At 38.1% G+C, this 23,433-nt stretch overlaps 1 long non-coding RNA gene across 1 annotated transcript; it reads right to left on the bottom strand.

Moving 5' to 3' along the window:
- Positions 1-11,051: 11,051 nt before the first annotated feature.
- LOC145532876 (uncharacterized) lies at positions 11,052-12,947 on the bottom strand. Its single transcript, XR_014073677.1, has 2 exons — positions 12,714-12,947; positions 11,052-11,300 (listed from the first exon to the last, which is right to left on the bottom strand). It is a non-coding gene; the product is annotated as an uncharacterized LOC145532876 (long non-coding RNA).
- Positions 12,948-23,433: the final 10,486 nt, after the last annotated feature.

The following is a 23,433-nucleotide window of genomic DNA, read 5'->3' as shown; positions in this document are numbered from 1 at the left end:
GCATGGGATGTGTCTGTTGTCTCTTTCATGTCTCCTGCCTGCCTCTATCCATTGTGACATGGAGTTTGTAAATAAGTTTCCTCTGAATCCTTTGATAGAGTCATGTTATATGACAAAGTGTTAAGTAGAGCTTTGGGGTAACAGAAACCTGATTCTGAATTATACCCCTTTCTGGCGGTATGACATTTGTCAATTCATTTAATCTCTCTAATTCACTACTTTCTTCACTATAAAATGAGGATAATCGTCATACTGATAAAAACAGTGCCTAATCCATAGGCTAGTTATGAAGATTAAACTATATAAGAAATGAAACCAGTTACTCCATCATTGAATTTAAGTAACACAAGATATAAAACTAATGAGGAAAATGAAGATGTGATGATCATATCGCATCTATGCATGTTCAGTCGTATTCAACTCTTTGAAACCCTATGGACTATAGCCAGCCAGGCTCCTCTGTCCATGGGATTTTCCAGGCAAGAATACTGGAGTGGTTACCATTTCCTCCTCCCAGGAATCTCCCTGACTCAGGGATCAAACCCGCATTTCCTGATTTGCAGGCAAAGTTTTTACTGCTGAGCCATCAGGAAAGCCCGATGATGATATTATGGTTAGTGTAACTGTCATTTTGGGCATGACTGCTGAGGTCCTGATATTTTCCTCCTCTGATAAGGTACTAGTTTACACAGATAGTTGTTTTATTCTTCTTATCTGAGCATATCACATAGCTTTACTTTCAAAAGTGTCCTAATTTGAGCAATGATTTATATCATGTTCCCTACATCATGTGAGGAGACAGTTCCCTCAATAAGACTTATTTCCTCCCTGCTAAAAAGGAACTCCTGCTTAATTTGCCCAATGCCTTCCTCTCTCACTCTGACTCCCAACATGTCACATCACTGATGGAGCAAGCTTGACAACATCCCCACACTTCACCACCCACACATACTTTCTATTTTTTTTTCTCCCCAGTAAGACGATTCTTTGGAGAGAGAGCCCAGGTTTATCCTTCTTTTTTAATCTCTACTGATTTATTTATTCATTTTATTATTATTTACCATCTTTATTGTTGTATCACAGATCACTTAATATAATCATTTCAAGCACTTTTATTTATTTAACAAAGTTCTTCTAAATTCCTGTGGACATGTTCCTAACCAGCTCGCCAGTAACTATTCTCACTCCTCCACAAATATTTACATTTTCCCTCTGCTTACACCTTCTCCAGGCATTCACAGTCAAGTGAAGAGGGAACATTATGTAGACAAAAAAATAAAATTCTAAAAACAGCAACAATATGAAGCAGACCTGTCCACCACCACAGTGACTAAGGAAGCACCCTGAACTTGGTCCAACTCAGGCTTAAAAAGTCCCCATGTTCATGTGACTACCATGGCCTCTGGTGGCTTGATTCAGAGCTTCCAGCCAAATCTTGTTTTAAACTACATATCTTCCCTTTCTCTCATAGCTAACTCTCAAAAGCTTTCTAGAGCAAAAATAGCAACTCCTGTTTGTGTAATTATCTTGTTCCAGGAAATTGAGAGCACCCATATGATGCTCCAGTTTCCCATACACTTTAAGGATTACTGTTGTGTTTTCATTTCTCTGTCTTTTCCTTATGTGCTTAGATGGTGGTGCTAAAATTAGGAGTAGGGGCAAAATGAGAAGTCACAACAGTAACATAAATGCTTATTCTTAGATCTTACTTGTTCTAAGGAAAGCTCTTATCTTCTTTGTGTCAAGAAAAGCTATAACTAATATATGATATTCTTAATAATTATTCTTAGGATAAAATACAAGTTAGAATAACCTACAAGTCCAAGTTTAGGAGCTGTACTTGTTTCCAGTCTTCCTCAGTGTACACTTGATGTTGGCTGGATGGGCAATGCATTGGGGAGCATTAATGGCAGGATTGCAGCTACGACTCCCACTATCATAATCCACTTGCCTCACTTGTAGCCCTCCCTGTGGTCTATCCCTGCTTTCTCACTAAATTTCCTATCTCCCACCCAAATATACCTATCTAGTACTTATTATTTTAGGAATGAGACAATAATGATATGGTTATGATAGTTGGAGAAGACTCTTGAGAGTTTCTTAGACTGCAAGGAGACCAAACCAGTCAATCCTAAAGGAAATCAACCCTGAATATTCTTTGGAAGAGCTGATGCTGAAGTTGAATCTCCGATACTTTGGCCTGATGTGAAGAGCCAACTCATTGGAAAAGACTCTGATGCTGGGAAAGATTGAAGGCAAAAGGAGAAGGGGATGACAGAGAATGAGATCATTTGGTGGCATCACTGATTCAATGGACATGAATTTGAGCATACTGCAAGAGATAGTGAAGGACAGAGCTGCCTGGCGTGCTGCAGTCCATGGGGTCTCAGACGAGATCGGGCGCGTTCAGGGTGGTATGGCCGTAGACAGTCCATGGGGTCTCAAAGTGTCAGACACGACTTAGCAATTGAAAAACAATATTATAGTTAGATAGGTAAATAATATTGGGGAACCAGGAATGTCATTCTTTTTCTATTAATTACAAGAATGTTAATTTTTGTCAATACACCAGGAAATAACAAATTAATTCATATTTTAGTCAACATATATATTTATTCACCATTAATGAACATATACAGCCAAACAATTGGATTTACTGTGTCAGCACAAAAACATTAGACATTTAGTTTATTGCCTTATTTGAATTGCATCCAAATTTAAGTGGGCAAATCACATAACATATCAGGATTTTAACCTGTTTTTTTCCTGTAAAATGAGATCATTGGACTTAGAAACTTCATTTGACTTGGCTTCACTAGGAGGTAAACCTAAGCAGTCACATGTATTCACTTAATCTTTTTGTTTGCAACAGATTGTATCAATTTTAATCAAGGAAAATTAGGAAATGCTATTATTTGAGAGCATGAACATAATGTTGGAGACAAAATTTTTGCCTGCACAGTAACTTAATTACATATTTAAACTTACCTTAAGAATATGCAGTCTTATAATTTGTTATTGCCTAATAATTATCTGATCTAAAATTGTAATGCAACCTTGATTTAAAAATTACTGCAGCTATTTAATTTGATATTGGTTTTCAACGGGAAGGATAATTAATGGAAGACAGAATCTTTCCTAATATCCTATCATATATTCTGAACATTTCTGTTCATTTTTATCCAGTTAAAATCATTAAATAAAATTTCAAGGAAATTAAAGTTTACAATTTCTTCTATTCAACTATGTTCAATATATGTGTAGTTCAACAAAAGGGTTAAAAACAAGGCTGAGACAAATGTCAATAGCTAATTTTTAAGAGCAAATAAGAGGCTTGACAAAATGCAAGATAGGAAAATGAATTTCTTGACAAGAGAGGTTTTTAAATATCTGAAAAATCTCCTAACAGTTTGTAGAACAGGAGGACTTTAGAAACAGGAGACAGCTTTCTATCTATACTATAGGTGATGGTTTGGGTGAGATTACGACTAAAGGAAAAAATAATAGATCTGATGAATACAAATGGAATTTGCTAGCCCTGTGGGTTTGAGATTTATTTTGGAGGTTATGATAAAAATCAGATTTAAACGTCACACTTCATTATAAAAGCCAAGCAAAGAAAAATTTGATTTTGAGATATTTTTGAACAAAGAAAATGAAAGGAAATTACTGTCTACTTCACATTAATACAATCAGTCTGTACTGTACACAAAACAGAGGAGGTTTACATTCTTATAATCCTGTAAAATACCGTGGGGAAAAGTTCAAGTCTATGTAGCTGGGAGATAAAAATAGGAACTGGTGAGAGAATTCCTCTGATAAAGACAGTCTTTGTTTAGTAAAATGTTTTGTTGGTCCATTTTGGTTGTAGAATGCTAACACACAGAATGTCCCCCTGGTAGGCCAGGGGCCAGGAAAGTATATAGATTGTCAGGAAAAAAATTTGTGAAGCGGACTGTAAACAAACAAAAATAAATAAATAAATAAATTAAGGGAGGGGTGGAGGGAAAAGTAACTCAGAACAATTTATATCCCCACGATCAGGACACACAGGTGCCCTGCCCCAGCCCTGGCCTCAGCCTTTTGGGCCTTCCTTGAAATGTTATAAGACCCCTGCCAGTGCTCAAGACATGCCAGGTCTGCAGTTGTCTCTGTGCAACACTGTGAGTCCTGAGAAGGTTCTCTATGGGTCTTTCCCCTAATAGACTCTCTGACCCTTTCACAACTCCCTTAGTAGTGTCAACCAGATGTCCAGAGGAGCTCCGGGGCTGAGATCTATGGGACTCTTGTGCATGGTTGGGTTTCAGGAAGGTGGCACAGTTTGACAATGACTCACTGATCACAATTATTTTTCCCCAGGATCACTAGAGAGGAAGTCACCCATTCTAGGTGACTCTGATCATGCAGGTGACTCTGTGAATGCAGGGTTCTGGACCACTGACTTTCAAGTCCTGAAATTTGGCTTAAGCTGTGAATGAGAGGGGACTTCTCAGATGGCACTAATAGTAAAGAACCCATCTGCCAATGCAGGAGACATAAGAGACTTGGATTTGATCCCTGGGTGGGGTAGATCCCTTGGGGAGGGCATGGCACCCCACTCCAATATTCTTGCCTGGAGAATCCCATGGACAGAGAAGCCTGGCGGGGTATAGTCCATAGGGTCACAAAGAGTTGGACATGACTGAAGTGACTTAGCATGCATGCATGCACATGAGTGAAAGTGCCTCCTGTCTACATCACTGGAGAGCTTCAGGGATGGTAGTAGACATTCCTTACCCTGTGTGCCACCCTCTGTGGGCACCCAGGCAGTCACCTCACTACAGCTGCAAGCTCTTGGCCACAGATTCTCCAGTCTTCCAAGGGTGGATACATCTGTGTTCTCTGAATTTTTGAGACCAATGATACAATGCAAAGGGGACCTTACATATGATAGACAAGCTCTCCTATTCTATCCTCCCCACTGGTGGTGACAGGTAAAAAAAAAAAAAAAAAAAAAAAAAGCAGATATGTGGTGAATATTGAAAGAGATCAAATTCAAGAAATATATTGACTAAGGGCAATAGCAGCAGTCCTCAACCTCTGAGCCATGAAGCCGTACTTCCGGTCAGATCAACAATGCATTATATTAGAAATAAGATGCACAAAAACGTATTGGACTTGAATCATCATGAAACCATCTCCCCAAACCCTGGTCCATGGAAAAATGGTCTTCCATGAAATTGGTTCCTGGTGCCAAAAAGGTTGGGGATTTGTTTTCAAGGGTTGAAGAGGAGATACAGATCAAAAGTGTGCTGTTGTGCTATTTAGATTTACTGCTATAGAATCCAGAATATTACATCTAAAAGTGCATGCCTGTGTGTGCTCAGTCATGTCTGACTCTTTTGCCACCCCATGGACTGTAGTCCACCAGGCTCCTCTGTCCATGGGATTTCCCAGGCAGCAATACTAGAGGTGGTTGCCATTACCTCCTCCAAGGGATCTTCCTCACCCAGGGATCGAATCAGCATCTCCTGCATAGCCTGCATTGGCAGGCAGAGTCCTCTCCACTATGCCACCTGTGAAGCCCACAGTATATTTAACATGACCCCAAATAAACTATCCTTTACATTTTCCTGCATAATTTCTTTGAGACTTCTCTTTGTGGTCATCCCCAAAACCTATAACAACTTTTGAAAGAATCATTCAGGCCGGTGTTCGTGGATGCACAAGGACTGACACAGTGGCATGTGTAATGGTGAAGCCAATATTATGTAAATGGATTCAGGGAACTGCAGGTGTAAGAGGAACTATATTGTCCCAATACAAATTACACATAAGAGTCACAGGAATGTGGGTGACGCTGTTACATTTTCTCACTGCCATTTTCTAATTGTGGATATAAAGTCAGGCACTGCGGTAGGCAGGATTCTCTTGCTCTTGTGCCATCCCTTCCCTTTTGAGTGTAGGTGGAATTTTCTAAGATAAGGAGATATCAATTCTGCAATGGTGTTAAATTATTTAGTGAAAGAGAAATTGTCCTGGGTAGGCTTGACACAACAGGTGAGTCCTTTAAAAGCTGCGTGTTTTATCAGGCTGGATGAAGAAGAAGACCTGAGAGAGCAGTGCTTTGGCTGTCCAGGAAGAAAGCAAACATCTATTTTGTAAATCGTTTATGGGAGCCATGTGGCAATGAATCCATCCAGGTGGTCTCCGAGAGCTAAGAGCAGTTTGTAGCCAACAGTTGTGGCAGGAAAAAAGAGATCTCAGTCCTACAACCACAAAGAAATGATTCTTCCATCATCATTTATCAGTGAACCTGGAAAAGAACCCTGGGCCCAGATGAGAACCTCTATTCCTGCCCAAACCTTTATTTCAGCCCATCTAGACCTTCAGCAGGGATTCACTGGTGGCCCAGTAGTAAAGAACACACCTGCTAATGAAAGAGGTGTAGGTTCCATCCCTGAGTCAGGAAGATCCCCTGGAGAAGGAAATGGCAACCCATTCTAGTATTCTTGTCTGGAGAACCTCATGGACAGAGCAGCCTGACAGGCTACAGTCCACGGGGTTGCAGAGACTTGGACAGGACTGAGTAAGTGAGCACACACACACAGACCTTCAGAATAAATCCAGTCATACTGTGCCTTGACTTCTGACCTTTGGAAATTGAGAGATAAAAAAATTTGAGTTGTTTGAAGTTGTTATGTTTGTGTGGCAATTCTGCAGCAATAGAAAACTAACACACTCAGAAATAGCACAATGACAATAAAGTCCACGAAGCAATGATTCCTGGCCTTGAACAGGAAGAGATGGTGACTGGACACTAAAACAAATCTTCAAATGTTCTCTGTAGGCATTGAACAAATATCCATGTCCCTCATCTCTATGGTTATTATAAACATTTATCAAAAAATCACTACACCTCACCTTAGCCAGTGGCTCAGCTGGTAAAGCATGTGCTGGCAATGCGGGAGACCTGGGTTTGATCCCTGGGTTGGGAAGATACCCTGGAGAAGGAAACGGCTACCCACTCCAGTATTCTGGCCTGGAGAATTCCATGGACTATATAGTCCATGGGGTCACAAAAGAGTCAGACAAGACTGAGAGACTTTCGCTTCACTTTAACATATATTTAGAAAATCACATTGCTCATATTGACAAAGTCTCTGTCAAAAATATTTGCCTTTGTCCCTGCATACCCAGCTGGCTCAGACAGTAAAGAATCTGCCTGCAATGCAGGAGACCTGGGTTTGATCTCTGGGTTGGGAAGATCCCTTGGAGGATCTTTAGTATACCCACTCCAGTATTCTTGGCTGGAGAATCCCATGGACAGAAGAGTCTAGTTAGCTATAGTTGATGGGATCATGAAGAGTCAGACAGGACTGAATGATTGGGCGCGCAATGCATACCCTAGAGTGTCACTGCACCCTGAACTTGTTTCTTGCTCTGATGATACATCTTTGCATTAAGATACAATTTAAGTTGAGTTTTATGTTACTTGCAGGTAAAGGTATATTAAAAGATAAACCAATACTATTTAAATTAAAGTATCATAGATGATTTAACTCTCAATTTTCCTGCCATGAATATTCAACCAGTGATCAATTATATTTTTGTTTTGATTTCTTTTTTCACCGTAGTTGAGGATATAGTGATTTTACCATGGTGACTGAATTATTTGTGATGCCAACGAGGCACTTGTAGGGATTGTGGTTCTATTTATATATCATGTGAGACATTAAAAAAAAAATCCTCTTGTTTTGCCAAGGCACTGCATTTTATTTCTTAAAATCACTCCCAGTATCTTGGAATCAATACCACACAATTCAGATAGTATGTGTGTGCTGTGCTAAGTCACTTTGGTCATGTCCGATTGTTTGTGACCCTATGGACTGTAGCCCACCACGCACCTCTGTCCGTCGGATTCTCCAGGCAAGAGAGGATTGTCTTGCCCTAAATCCTAAAGACAGTGGGATCCGATAGAGTTAGGCCATCATTATCAAAGATGAATGAGTGAAAGAAAGGTCAAATTCTTAAAAATTCTTGCCATTCAGTTGTAGCTCTAAATGTTAGATTTTTCCTTGAGGCATATGGGTTAGAAATAATGAAAATGTGTCTTTCAAGATCACACTTATCATGGTTTAACTCCTTTGATTGTTTCCAGGAATAATAAGGTTTTTTTTAATATATAATTGGAAAAACAGTATTAATAGAGTCCTTGAACTTTTTATGGATATCCTCAATATCCTGAGGTAAGCAAGCATACTGAGCCAAAATCCGTGTAAAATGATGTGCAAGAAGTTTTCTTCAGATTTTTTTAATCTAGTTATATAGAACAGTTGAGTGTAGATATTAAATTATCTTGTATATACATCAAAATAAAATATTAAACATATTTTCAGAATATGAAATAATAAAAAAAATTTAATAATAAAAAAAATTTCAGTTCATTATGTGTTTATACATGTATGTAACATAATATACTCATATACTTATACAAATATTAATAGTCCAGTTATTCTTTTTTTAATAGCTAATTGTATCAATTATTTTAAAATTTCACATTCATTGCATCTATAGTTCTGTATATTTTATAAATACATGTAAAACACTGACACTCAGACTATAAAATATTCCTAAATGCTTACTTTCATAAATGAGAATTTGAATCAGTGATATGTTTTCCACACACATTTTCAATAATGAAAAATTTTCAAATTCTACTTTCAAAATAACATAAGCATAAGCAAATATATATAGTCTCTATAGCTCAAGTCTCTGAGATATTTCCTCACTTATTGTTATTTACACATTGAAGAAAATATTCTAAAATAAAATTGCTACTTATATTTCTGAGAGCCCTTTGTCTTCATAGTAAAGTATGGAAAACATCTTAAAAAAAAAAAAGTGTTACTTACCTTTATATCTGACATGCAAGTTCTTTCTTATCAACAGCCCCAGATAGCAGGCTCAAAACTGCATCCTTCCACAGTCCAGTGACTACCAGTATTTTTCTAATCTTTATTCCATTGATTGATATTTGTTTATCAGCATTTATTAGCTTGTTTATTTATTAACTGACTTGATCAGGCATTTACCTGGCCAAGTGAGACATCTATGAGATATCTGGAGAATGTTTATACAGTTTTTAAATATTAAGAAGCTTACAGTGAGCCTAAAATATATTTTGTGCTATGCCATATCTTTTAATTTATACTTCATTTTTTAAAAATTAGATATAAATTATATATCACTAAAATTTCTTCAGTGATCCTGCTAGAGCTTATGCCATCTTAAATAGGCATGATATAACTAATGTATTTGGAAAACTTCAGATCAGGCCTCCATGATTGCTACGATATGCTGAGTACCATCCTCAGCAAAGGAGTATACAACACAAGGACCTCATCCTTCTGAGTTAAGAATCTAGGAAGAAGCACAATACATTTAGGTACAGATAAAAACAACAGTGATGCAAGTCAACAGCATAGGATTTCCTTAGGAAATATATGATTACGAGCTCTAGTCACATTTTAGAAAATAAGTGCTGTGAATGAACACATGGAAATCATCGCAAATGTTCTCTGATAAAGACTGGAAGTTGCCTTTAATCATGGAAGGAGTATGGAGATATGCAGAAGAGAAGACATTCCAAATGGACAGACTGTCACGGTAAAGGACCAGTCATGGAAATGCATGTGAGCGATTGTGAGACTGTCAACCGAACACTGAAAATGATGGGAGGCTAGTGTCAGAAAGCAGGCTGAAGCCAGGCCTAGGGTCTTGACTTGTAGGATCTAGCATGAATGTCTTCTTTAGAGATGAATTCTTTCCAAAGCTCGAAATGCTCAAGCTTTCTGGCCACAGAGGTGCCTCCTGAGATACAGCAACAACCAAATATATCCAGGGAGACTTTATGGGGGAACCAAAATAATGAAATGAAGATGTGGTCAATATCAGATTTATTTATTCAAAAGCTTAGCCATACTCATGACTCAGCTTTCAACATTATCAAAATGTTTTCCTATTGAGTAGCACATATGTGCTTCATTTGTTTTTAAGAGGAGGCTTGAGTTAAACAGACTTGTTCACTCTTACAATATCAGGAATAACTCGATGTGCAACCAACATACTAACTAGCTGTATGTTCCCAAGTTCAAATTGCTTGTGTCACCTTTTCCTTTACTAGTTAGGTAAAATCGGCTTAAATCAACTATCAGCGTATGGTGAATATGGGGAAAAATACTGTATTTCCAATGTCCCTAGAGATGCCCAAGGATTTGAAAGAAGGGTTGCCTACACATTTTCCCTAAGTGCCTCAATCTCTACATTTATACTTTTGTTTCGCTCTCTCTCTCCTGGATTTTTTTCCTCTTGTAACCATAGTCTGTTTCCTATATAATGTCACTCTCCAGAAGTCACTTTTTCTTTATTGTGTCATTTTCCATAAGTCATTTGCTTTCAAGGACCATGGACTCCAGGCTGTGTATATGCCAGACTTCATTGAATATTCAGGGCAGTCAAAGAATTTCACAAAAGTTTGGCAAAGCAACAATCTAATGTTAAATATTTAAGAATGTGTTATTAAAAGTACCTCAAACATTTCTTCCTCCAAGAAATTCTCCCTGATCATCACTTTAATTCAAGTCACAACTTCCCACCTCTACCACTACCTGTTGTTGTTGTTCAGTTGCTCAGTTGTGTTTGACTCTTTGCGACCCCGTGGACTGCAGCATGCCAGGCTTCTCTGTCCTTCACCATCTCCTGGAGTTTGCTCAAACTCATGTCCCTTGAGTTGGTGATGCCATCCAATCATCTCGTCCTCTGTCATTCCCTTCTCCTTCTGCCTTCAATCTTTCCCAGCATCAGGCTACTGCTGCTGCTAAGTCGTTTCAGTTGTGTCGAACTCTGTGCGACCCCATAAACGGCAGCCCACCAGGCTCCTCCATCCCTGGGATTCTCCAGGCAAGAACACTGGAGTGGGTTGCCGTTTCCTTCTCCAATGCATGCATGCATGCTAAGTCGCTTCAGTTATGTTAGAAAGTATAAAAAATCTGCATATGAACTCGATATAAGAGTTTTTGACAGTATAAATGTCAGTGCTATCTTTTTATTGGTATAAAATGTTTTAGCTGTAATAACAAATTCAAACTACAACAAACAAAAGTCACCTACCATGAATTGCCAGAAGAGAGAGCTTTGTGCACCTCCATGCTAATAAAACCAACGGATCTTCATTTCCGTTGTCACTGAGATCCGGAAAACCAGACGTTTTAATCACGTCATTCATTAGTATAAATTGAGTGAGGAACTTGTCGTACTGCCTAGATACAAGATCAAGAATAGCTCCTGAGACACAAGTGATGTAGCTATTAAAATGAATCCTTTCTAGTGGTATACTGGGTTTCAGAATCTTTAACATATCTTCACTCTTGATATCAAACGCCATAATATAGACCCGATCAGGCTACTAATAGTCAATATATTTGGAGCACTAGACTAGTAGCAATAACATTACAATAAAAAAGCAATTACTAGGCATTCTATTTGGGTAATTAGTATGCACATCATACCAGTGATGTAAGTGCTTGGATATCTCCATTTTGAAGAGGGGAAAAAGAAGTACAATGAGATGACTTTTTCCAAAATCTCATTACAATGGACCACAGAGTGGAAATTAGAAAGCAGATTTCAGATCATGCCATTGTATTGACCACACTGCACAGTTATCCTATATTTCTGGGCAGGGCTTACTCAAGAGTATATGACTGTAAGCAAATATCTTTGGTGTATGTACATATAAGCAATTAGATTTTTTTAATGTGTTAAAAATGCATGGGGGCTTCCCAGGTGGTGCTGGTTGTAAAGAACCTGACTGCCAATTCAGGAGACATAAGAGATGCAGGTTTAATTCCTGGGTTGGGAAGATCCCCTGAAAGAGGACATGGCAACTCATTCCAGTATTCTTGCCTGCAGAATCTCATAGACAGAGGAGCATAGTGGGCTACAGTCGACACAGTCACAAAGAGTCAGACACAACTGAAGCGACTTAGCATAGCATGGCACAAAAATGCATGGACCCATGTGAGATAGAGTGATTTATTAATGAAGATTTAAAATACTGGGTAGAAAGATTCTTTGTATTGTACTAAACTATCTTTTCCTATTCAGGCCCAGGGACCAGCTATTCTTTTTTTTTTTAACTGTCAAATGTGACATTTTTTGCTAATTCTATTACTCCCACCATGTGAAAAAGGTAGCTATATCACCGTTACACATGATGACATGAATTTTTTCAGGTTGTCTGAATTGAAACAATGTGAACCTTTTGGCTTTATGGTGCCTTAATACCACTTAATGCTGTGTCATCCACTGTGCCATAATGGATACTGACTTCAAATGACTCCCTCAAATGTTGTGATGTGCTTCATTCATAATGACCACAAATGCAGTCTTACTCAGAGTATGCAGGAAAATTTGAATGATAAATAGTCTTCTGGTGATGTTATATTTACCATTGGGTGTACACAGTGTAAATGTACAAGCTATTCTCTTGGACAAATTAGACAATAGCAGCATTTGTAAACTATAACCTCTTTTGACATGGACACACACTACTTTTCTGCAAATCATAGCAGAAAAGGATGAAAACTAGATGGGGGGACTAGAACACTAGAAAATTAGTCCCATTTATTCAAGTTATGTCCATTCCTTCTCTAGCTCAGCCCGTGACATACCTGGAAAAGCATGACATCATATTAATCAGAGGCAAGATAGATGACATTGTTTGGAAGAGCTTGTTGGTGTTGCAGAGTCACAAGAACTGCCTAACAGGGGTCAAAGAGCCTGTGGTGGAATTGACTGAATGGTCCTCAGTGACAGTGTTGGGTGAGCATAGGCTAAAGGGTGTCTGCTGCTTCTTCAGCCACCCTTGGGTGTCCTGTGTGTGTGTTAATCACTTAGTCATGTCCGACTCTGCGACCCCATAGAATGTAGCCCTCCAGGCCACTCTGTCCATGGAATTCTCCAGTCAGGAATACTGGAGTGAGTTGCCATTTCCTTCTGAGGGGATCTTCCTGACCAAAGGATTGAACCCAGGTCTTCTGCATTGCAGGCAGATTCTTTACCATCTGAGCTGTAGGAAAAAGTTTGCTGTGTGCTCTAGTCAAAGGCAGCATTTCAGTCGAAATGAGTAAAACCAATCTCAGCATTTCAGTTTTTACAAATGAGTAAAAACTGTCACCTAAACCTACACATGCAATGCAAGCCCCAGGGTCAGTGGTGAACAACCAGTAACCCAGAGCCTTGCGTTCTCTACAGTCATGCAAAACCAGCAACATCCTGCATTCAAGGAAGAGGCATTGCAGTTAGGAAACAAAGCTCCCAACAAGGTTCCCTAAGGCGACTTGAAGACTATTTTTCATAGCCTCAGAGTTTCACTATCATCTGGTATATTATTGTTAAACACAAATAAAATAACTAATAAAGAAAAATCCAACCTGAAAAAATAATACCTCAAAATTAGATTGAACATATTACATCATAACAATGTGTTAAAATCATTGCCTAATTACAATAATAAATAGATAAATTGATAACAATTGAGTAGGAAATAAATGAATGAAAACAGGCACCAGGATTCAAAACAATTTTCTGATTTCTACTCCAAATCTCTGAAGTAGTCCATGTTGCACGTATCAATAATTCTTCTAATGCTCATTGACAAAGAACAATATATAATTGAGTCTTTCTACTACTTCTAATGGACCTTGTCTTCCCTCAACTGTTTACCATATTCCCCATATTTCAGTTATACCATAAGCAATTATTCTATGCTATGTCAATATCTTTGCTATTTTTATTTACCACTATAAAATGCCACTTCTTTCTTCAGATGTAAATTTGCCATTAATGAATGCTTTTTGTCCTTAACACCTACCATTTTTATTCTACATTGTGAGTGAAGTGGGACTTCCCAGGTGGCCCTAGTAGATTCTTTACAAGTAGCAGGATATGTAAGAGACACAGGTTTGATCCCCAGATGGGGAAGGTCCCCTAGAGGAGGGCATGGCAACCCACTCCAGTGTTCTTGCCTGGAAAATCCCATTATCAGAGGAGCCTGGTGGGCTACAGTCCATAGGGTCTGCAGGTGGGACATGACTAAAGCGACTTAGCATGCAGCACGTGGGTGGGGTAATGGAGGAGGAAACTAGGATCCCTGAGGCTGTTTTTGATGTTAACAAAGATAAACATTTGGCTAGTATCAGGGTTTTATTTTTAACTGTTCCACTTAAGAGTTAACCTCTGCTGGCAATGAGACAATATCTTGAGTTCTATTTAAACAGAACACAGGTCTTCTAAATTCATATCATTCTTTATGGAGTAAAACAGAGTGATTGATTTCAGACTGATTTATTACCTATATATTCATATGAAATCCATTAAACATGTATTATGTGTTACACATTATTTGAAATACTGTAAATCACAAAGGATTATGAAGAAAATGATCTTCACCCAAAAGCATGATTAAGTGAGGTTGTAAAATTATATCTAACCTGTGTTTGAGCTATGGGTAAACTTACAAAGAACTTACACATTTATTCTCTGCAAATGAATTCTTTGTAAGCTTTGTCTATATCCAGTTATTTGATGGAATTGAATATTCAGTCAATTTATTTTTCAGATAGCATCTTATTTCCTCACCTGTAGCTTGGGAAATCTACAAGCAGTTTTTGAAGAATAACAAAGAATGAACATTCTGAAGTGAAAAATCTATCAAAGTCCATGCTGAAGGATATATATTTAAAGAAAAATAAGAGAGAAACCAGATTGAATACAGTCAGTTATCCAAGAATATATCAATTGTCTATAAAATTTAATACTGGAGATATTATTACTTATGACTCCAGAGATCTGGATTAGTTTTGAAATAGCTGTGAAGTTTTTATTGAATAATCACTTCTCCATGTAGTCTTAATTTTACTCAAATCGAATCAGACAATTAGAGTCATAATAAATGATTTGGTCCCTTGGAAATCTGTTTTTCATTGAGGAAAGTTATAAAAAGAGATAATTAGAAGTCACTAGGGTATTTTGAGAACATGTGTCTCTACATCATAAGAAAATTCTTAGAGGCATTTCATTCAGATATTAGTACCAGAAAAGCAAACAAGCAAGCAAGTAAACAAATTTTACTCCCCCTAGACAAATGGTTTCTTTTTAGCTTGAAGAATTAAGAATCTTAATATCAAACATATTTACTCTTTTGATTTAGCCATCAGGAACTTAATGAGATAAATTTGAAACCTCTGTCTCCTTAGCTTGCCCCCAGCACCATGTCACCTTTATTAAGCTATAATTGACATATAACATTGTATCAGCCATAAAGCTGATGATTTGATACACTTACATATTGAAAAATGTTTATCAGAATAAAGTAGTTAATTAACACTTAATTCACTGCACATAACTACCATTTCCTTGATGTTGTTGTTACAATGAAACATTAAAGGTCTACTAACATAGCAATATTTGAGTACAGAATACAGTATTATTAATTATAGTCACCATGTTATAGCTATTCACCAAAGAGTTTGCATTCTTTTAATAGTGAGAAAAACATCTACCTCTGCTTTATTGACTATGCCAAAGCGTTTGACTGTGTGGATCACAATAAACTGTGGAAAATTCTGAAAAAGATGGACATACCAGACCACCTGACCTGCCTCTTGAGAAACCTGTATGCACGTCAGGAAGCAACAGTTAGAACTGGACATGGAACAATAGACTGGTTCCAAATAGGAAAAGGAGTACATCAAGGTTGTATATTGTCAACCTACTTATTTAACTTATATGCAGAGTACATCATGAGAAATGCTGGGCTGGAGGAAGCACAAGCTGGAATCAAGATTGCCGGGAGAAATATCAATAACCTCAGATATGCGGATGACACCACCCTTATGGTAGAAAGTGAAGAAGAACTAAAGAGCCTCTTGATGAAGGTGAAGGAGGAGAGTGAAAAAGTTGGCTTAAAGCTCAACGTTCAGAAAACTAAGATCATGGCATCTGGTCCCCTCACTCCATGGGAAATAGATGGGGAAACAGTGGAAACAGTGTCAGACTTTACTTTTTTGGGCTCCAGAATCACTGCTGATGGTGACTGCAGCCATGAAATTAAAAGACGCTTACTACTTGGAAGGAAGGTTATGGCCAACCTAGATAGCATGTTTAAAAGCAGAGACATTACTTTGCCAACAAAAGTCCGTCTAGTCAAGGCTATGGTATTTCCAGTGGTCATGTATGGATGTGAGAGTTGGACGGTGAAGAAAGCTGAGCGCCGCAGAATTGATGCTTTTGAACTGTGGTGTTGGAGAAGACTCTTGAGAGTTTCTTGGACTGCAAGGAGATCCAATCAATCCATCCTAAAAGAGATCAATCCTGGGTGTTCATTGGAAGGTCTGATGTTGAAGCTGAAACTCCAATACTTTGGCCACCTCATGCGAAGGGTTGACTCATTGGAAAAGACCCTAATGCTGGGTAGGATTGGGGGCGGGAGGAGAAGGGGACGACAGAGGATGAGATGGTTGGATGGCATCACCAACTCGATGAACATGGGTTTGGGTAAACTCCGGGAGTTGGTGATAGACAGAGAGGCCTGGCGTGCTGCAATTCATGGGGTCGCAGAGAGTCGGACACGACTGTGCGACTGAACTGAACTGAACTTATGGCAGAAAGTGAAGAGGAACTAAAGAATCTCTTGATGAAAGTGAAAGAAGAGAGTGAAAAAGTTGGCTTAAAGCTCAACATTCAGAAAACTAAGATCATGGCATCCGGTCCCATCACTTCATGGCAGATAGATGGGCAAACAGTGGAAAAAGAGGCTGACTTTATTTTTCTGGGCTCCAAAATCACTGCTGATGGTGATTGCAGCCATGAAATTAAAAGATGTTTACTCCTTGGAAAGAAAGTTATGACCAACCTAGATAGCATATTAAAAAGCAGAGACATTACTTTGCCAACAAAAGTCCATCTAGTCAAGGCTATGGTTTTTCCAGTAGTCACTTATGGATGTGAGAGTTAGACTGTGAAGAAAGCTGAGCGCCGAAGAATTGATGCTTTTGAACTTTGGTGTTGGAGAAGACTCTTGAGAGTCCCTTGGACTGCAAGAAGATCCAACCAGTCCATCGTAAAGGAGATCAGTCCTGGGTGTTCATTGGAAGGACTGATGTTGAAGCTGAAACTCCAATACTTTGGCCACCTCATGCGAAGAACTGACTCATTTGAAAAGGCCCTGATGCTGGGAAAGATTGAGGGCAGGAGGAGAAGGGGGCAACAGAGGATGAGATGGTTGGATGGCATCATCAACTCAGTGGACATCGGTTTGGGTGGACTCTGGGTGTTGGTGATGGACAGGGAGGCCTGGCGTGCTGTGGTTCATGGGGTCACAAATAGTTGGGCACGACTGAGCAACTGAACTGAACTGAATAGTGAGATATGGTTTTATTTTGAAGATAATTTTTCTTATAAATAGTCACCATCTTTCACCTTTGAGTGTTCATAGTGCCTTCTAAAGATATATTTTATTGCTTATTTAGACAATTTTGCAAGAAATATTGATGATGAAGTTTATGGTAATAATTCAATAAAATTAAAGAGATTAAAATCAATCACCCTTTCTTTTATAGTCCTTCCCAGGCTTCAATAACATATGTGCAGTTAAGAACCTTATTTTCCATCCAATATAATGACTTTTTTTTTCAAATTTATGTAAAAATTTGCTGGATGGCATCACCAACTCGAAGGACTTGGGTTTGGGTGGACTCAGGGAGTTGGTGATGGACAGGGAGGCCTGGCATGCTGCGGTTCATGGGGTTGCAAAGGGTCGGACACAACTGAGCGACTGAACTGAACTGAACTGAAACAAAATATAGGCTATTAGGAATTTCTTGAACCATTATTCAACATTTAAAGAGTCTAGTGCAAAGTTATGCAACTTATCAGGATCTCAATAAACATCTAAGAAAAACTAATGAAAGTAGAAGATTTGAACTGTAGCCATAGAGCATATCTGGCTTAAAGACTTGTTTTGTTTGACCCACACCAGTGTGGCAAAACTGTTTTATAATTAACTGCACATATGTCTGTGTGTGTCTATGTGACATTTCACTGAAAAAACATGCAAATTTCAGGCTTCTAAAAATCAAAACAAGCAAATAAAAGAAAAACCAGGTTTTCTGGCAAAACTAAGTCTGCATTACTATATGTCAATAATCACTTTGAACTGAGTGAAAAACTACACTCTTTAATCTGGTGTTTGGATCAGCTTGTCACAGTCTCCACCACTCTTAATAGTTTACCATTGGTTAAAAGAGTCTGTGGTTGGCTCCACATAGAGACACTGGAATAGAAAAAAAAAAAAAGTACATATCATCTCCTCTGTACTGTAGGTACTTTCTAGATCACTTGCAGGGGCCATTCCATTCCTTAGGGAGCCTCCCATCCATGCATCTGGCCATACCCTTCTGCCTAAAGTCATTAAACATCTCAGTCAGACTCACAAAGCTGCTAAATAATAAACTTACCCTTGAATTTACATGTTTAGACTCCAAATCCAGTTCCTTTCTGGCTTTGGCACAGCTAACATGGCTAGCAATGAGTAACATTCATTTGTCTCAAGCAGGATTTATGAAGATATTCTTGTCTATTTGAATATAGTCATTTTTACATCATATGATTAAACTTACTACACACAACAGGCAAAATAAGAAAGACATCCATATAGTTTAATAAATGTTTGCTTTCTTTGACCATCATCTCCCTGTTTCCTCCACCCCTCAGCCCTGGCAACCCCCATTCTAACTTCCTTTTGACCAATGTCAGTTGATAAGTACTCTTGGCTTTATATTACCCCTGACATTCATTATCTTCCTTTATACCTCAGCTCCTTCATCTGTATATTCTAAAATCATGAACTGTATCTATTTTTGTTAGTATTTGTGAGTTGAGAGCAGATAAATGTCTGAATTTTCTCAACTATAAGTCAAGAAAATGTGCAGAGATGAGCTGTGTAGTATCTTTGAATTGCTAATGTTGCATTTATCTGTTTCTTCTTTCATCTAATTTGATGCTAATAAGTGGTGAAATTATTTATTGATATTGATAATTCAAAGGAAGTTACTTTTATCTCTAGTCTTAAAACAATGGCATAAATCAAAGAAAATCATTTGAAATAAAAAGATTAGTTGTTCTAATCCAAACTTGTCATTAATAAAGTTAATTAAGAAAATATCTAGTTAAAAAATCTATAAGCATATATTGTATTAGCATTAGCTTTACTTTCTTGTCTCTAAAAGTAATGGCTATTGCACCCCAGTATATTTATTTTTCTAAATATAGTGCTATTTTATAAAAGGTAATAATTACAACTTGTCATCATCTGATATGTCTAATGGAACACTTTTAAAGAATTATTTAGGCATGGGCAATTTCATTTCCTTAATCATGTTCATCTATCAATGAGGCATGCAATACTATGTATCTCTTACTGTTTTAAAGGAGAATATTGTTTTTAAATGTGTTCCACATAGATAAAATGTAATGTCATTTTGCAACTAAAATACAGACAAATAAAACTAGATTCTGGAAATTGTCCAATGCAAAATTAAACTGCAGAAGTCTATCTGGAGATTTTCCTCCACATCTTTATTCCTCTTCACTGTCCCTTGGAACCCATTTCAAATGTGAATATCAAGTTCCATAAAATAGGGAAATGTATTGGTCTAATTGTGTAAAGTAACATTTAAATGGAAAAATTCAAATAGCATATTTATAATGTCTTCTGACTTTTATTGAGAGGACTAAGAATAGGAATTAGAAAGAACTGGTATTTTATGTAACACAAATCCTAATGCTTTTGAATGAACTTTTTTTCCATAGACCGAAACTGGAGCGGGTGGTTAGTTTAGGTTCATAGAAATTGGAACATCTAGCACAACATTCCTATTACCCAGCTATTCCCACTTGTCTGCGGCTGGAACATTGGGAAACTTTGGCATGGGAGTCTGTCATTTGTTGTACCACCTCTTTCCTTCCTTATTTGCCAATTAGTCTGTCATTTCAATTTCCACTTAATCTTCATGAACATAACATTTTGCCATGTTCTCAGCCACTGTCATGCCCAACTCTTTGCAGCCCCATGGACTGTAGCCCACCAGTGTCCTCTGTCCATAGAATTTTCCAGGCAAGAATACTAGAGTGGGTTGCCATTTCCTTCTCCAGGGGATCTTCCTGACACGGGGATTGAACCAGCATCTCCTGCATTGCAGCTGGATTCTCTACACACTGAGCCATCGGGAAAGTCCCAACATTTTCCAACTAGTATAATATTTTTATAGGCTCCCCATAGGGTCTTCAGTTTGAAATATTTGAAGATTTTAATAATTCTGATTTAAAATATATTTGTGTAATTTTTAAAAAGTTGCTTAACACACATATTATGGTTATTTTGATTTTTGCCTAATACTAATACATTCAGAGAAGGAAATGGCAACCCACTCTAGTATTCTTGCCTGGAGAATCCTAGGGACGGCGGAGCCTGGTGGGCTGCCGTCTGTGGGGTCGCACAGAGTCGGACACAACTGAAGCGACTTAGCAGCAGCAGCACTAATACATTCACTTAATAGAAATGGCTCAAATGTACTTTAATCTCTCTTTTAAATTATATCCTGAATCATGGTGATATCATTCAGAGTTTGTGGGGTAGTTGACTCCTTTAGTAAGGCAGTGAGTTTGAAATGCATGTTTAGACAAAAAAAAACAGAGAGAGATTTCAAAGCAATATTCTCCAATTTAAAAAAAAGAATCCTATGATAAACTATAATGGAAAATAACACTAAAAAAGAATGTAAATGTATATATAACTGAATCACCATGCTGTATAACAGGAATAAACAACACTGTAAGTCCAGCTTCTCAGGTCACCCGGTGGTACAGAATCTGTCTGCCAATGCAGGAGACACAAGAGATACGGGTTCAATCCCTGGATCAGGCAGATCCCCTGGAGTAGGGAATGGCAACTCACTCCAGTGTTCTTACCTGGAGAATCCCATGGACAGAGGTGCCTGGTGGGCTACAGTCCATGGGGTCACAAAGAGTCATACGTGACTGAGTGAGCACACAGCACACAAATCAAGTATATGCCAATACAAAATAAATAAATACATAAAAATAATTTTAAATTCCTAAAGAGTCAGTCTGAAGGAAAATGAATTCCAATGTGGAGTGAAGCCTATGCCAGTCAGGTGGGCTAAGTGATGTTTATTCTTCAGTAAAGGATTACGTGACATGACCAAAATAATGCTTTTGCCTTCTAGTGAGGATTAAGAGGAGAAAAAAAAATATGAAGGAAACAGAGGGAAGGTAAGTGACCAAAATTCCTGTTTCTCCTTCCACATCCTGGTCTGCCGTTAGTAAGCTGAGCTGAGGATGAAGGCATGGGGACTGGGGCTATATGGCACAACTATGTACATGGATGTGATAACTGTTCACTGCAGTCCTGCGGGCAGGCTCAGCATCATAGCTTCAGGCACAGACCTGGGTGCAGGGTGCTGCAGACTGTCAGGACTTCATGGGCAGGGACAAAAACACAAATTCTGCAGCACTGCTGTCTGTTTTCATAAGAGAAAAGTTTATTGGAACACAGACACTTCTGTCATGTTACCTGTTGTCTATATCTGTTTTTGAGCTTCAGTGGCTAAGTTGAGTTTGTTGCAACAGAGATCAAACGCTTACAAGGCTAAAATATTTACTCTTTGTCCCTTTAAGAAAAAATTTGCGAACCCCAGATCTAGAGTTTCAACAGGGCACAGGTGAGACCTAGTATTTGGGTCCTGAGCAAGCATACAGAGAACAGAGTATGTTACAACAGCCTCTAAGGAATACAAGCTGGAGGAGCCATGTCTGTGGGACCTCCATTGTCTCAGAAACAATGGGATATGAAACAGGCTCTTACTAGCTTCCTAGGGCCAATTATTCACAGCTCTTCCTATACATTGGTAATTCAAGATGCAGTCATTGGAGTGTTTACACAGTGGAAATTGACAAGTGCCACCAATCAGAGCAGGGACATGTGCATTCATTTAAATTCCAGGTAGCTTATTTTAAAACATTTACCAGTATACCACTGCTCAAAATATTAAAGAGTGAAAATTCACTGCCAGTATTTTGAGGTTATATAGGCTCTCCTACATACCCCAAAACCCATCTTGCTAAGTCACTTCAGTCGTGTCCGACTCTGTGCAACCCCATAGACGGCAGCCCGTCAGGCTCCCGTGTCCCTGGGATTCTCTAGGCAAGAACACTGGAGTGGGTTGCCATTTCCTTCTCCAATGTATGAAAGGGAAAAGTGAAAGTGAAGTTGCTCAGTCGTGTCTGACTCTTAGCGACCCCATGGACTGCAGCCCACCAGGCTGCTCTGTTCATGGGATTTTCCAGGCAAGAGTACTGGAGTGGGCTGCCATTGCCTTCTCCGAAAACCCATCTTAGAGCTGTGCTGAAAGGAATGACAGATATTCAAGTAGCTAGTTGTTTTTATGTTTATAATAAGAATTACTTGTGGTTTTAATTATTAAACTGGCCTAGTGTTAAAAGCAGGTTAGCTTAAAATCTCTTGACTTATTTGATTATCCATTCACTTATTTATTCATTCATTTATTCATTCCCTATTTGTGTATTTCTGTTACCTGGTAGGTCAACTCCTTAGCAAAATGAAACAAGTTAACAAATTTATTTCTATAGATTAGATTTTAGTGTAAGAAAATTTCCAAACACACATTATGTATATATGCATATATATATATATTGAATTGTATTGAATGGAAATATTATATATAGGTAGATTTTGTACCATTTTAAAGCTTAAATGCCATGAATGTTTCTCATAAGACTAAACACTCTTGAAAACTTTTTTTTGAAAAAACAAAAGCCCATAAATTGTCTTTCACTTTATCTTTTGATATTAGTAAATATTATTTTCCTTTTATGTTTAAAATATTCACACAGGAAAAAAAATCACCACCTAGATACTGAGAGGCTGTCTTCTGAACTATAGTTCTCAGTAAGGTCTCAAAACATGACTTGGACCTTTTAGGTTGTTTGCACATATAACTTCAATTGATAAGTTTCTTTCATCTTTAATTCCATATTACTGGAAAAAGTTTAACCAAATTTTCATGCTAATTTTCCTTAGTTGCAAGTATTACAGGTGATTTCATACTTTATGTAATGAAAAGATAACTCTTTTCTGTACAGTCAGAGCATGATAGTGATTCAGAAGATACACTATACCCTTAACACTGCCAGTTTCAAGTCATCAACATGAAAATCCTTTATAAGGTTGAAAGATGTGTTAGGAATCGATTGATGTGCCTCCCTTCTTGTTGGACACTCTATCTTGTC

The sequence above is a fragment of the Giraffa tippelskirchi genome, chromosome 2 (assembly GCF_054371585.1).
Source record: "Giraffa tippelskirchi isolate mGirTip1 chromosome 2, T2T-mGirTip1v1.2.pri, whole genome shotgun sequence".
NCBI lineage: Eukaryota > Metazoa > Chordata > Mammalia > Artiodactyla > Giraffidae > Giraffa > Giraffa tippelskirchi.
This window is presented reverse-complemented; position numbering and strand designations above follow the sequence as displayed.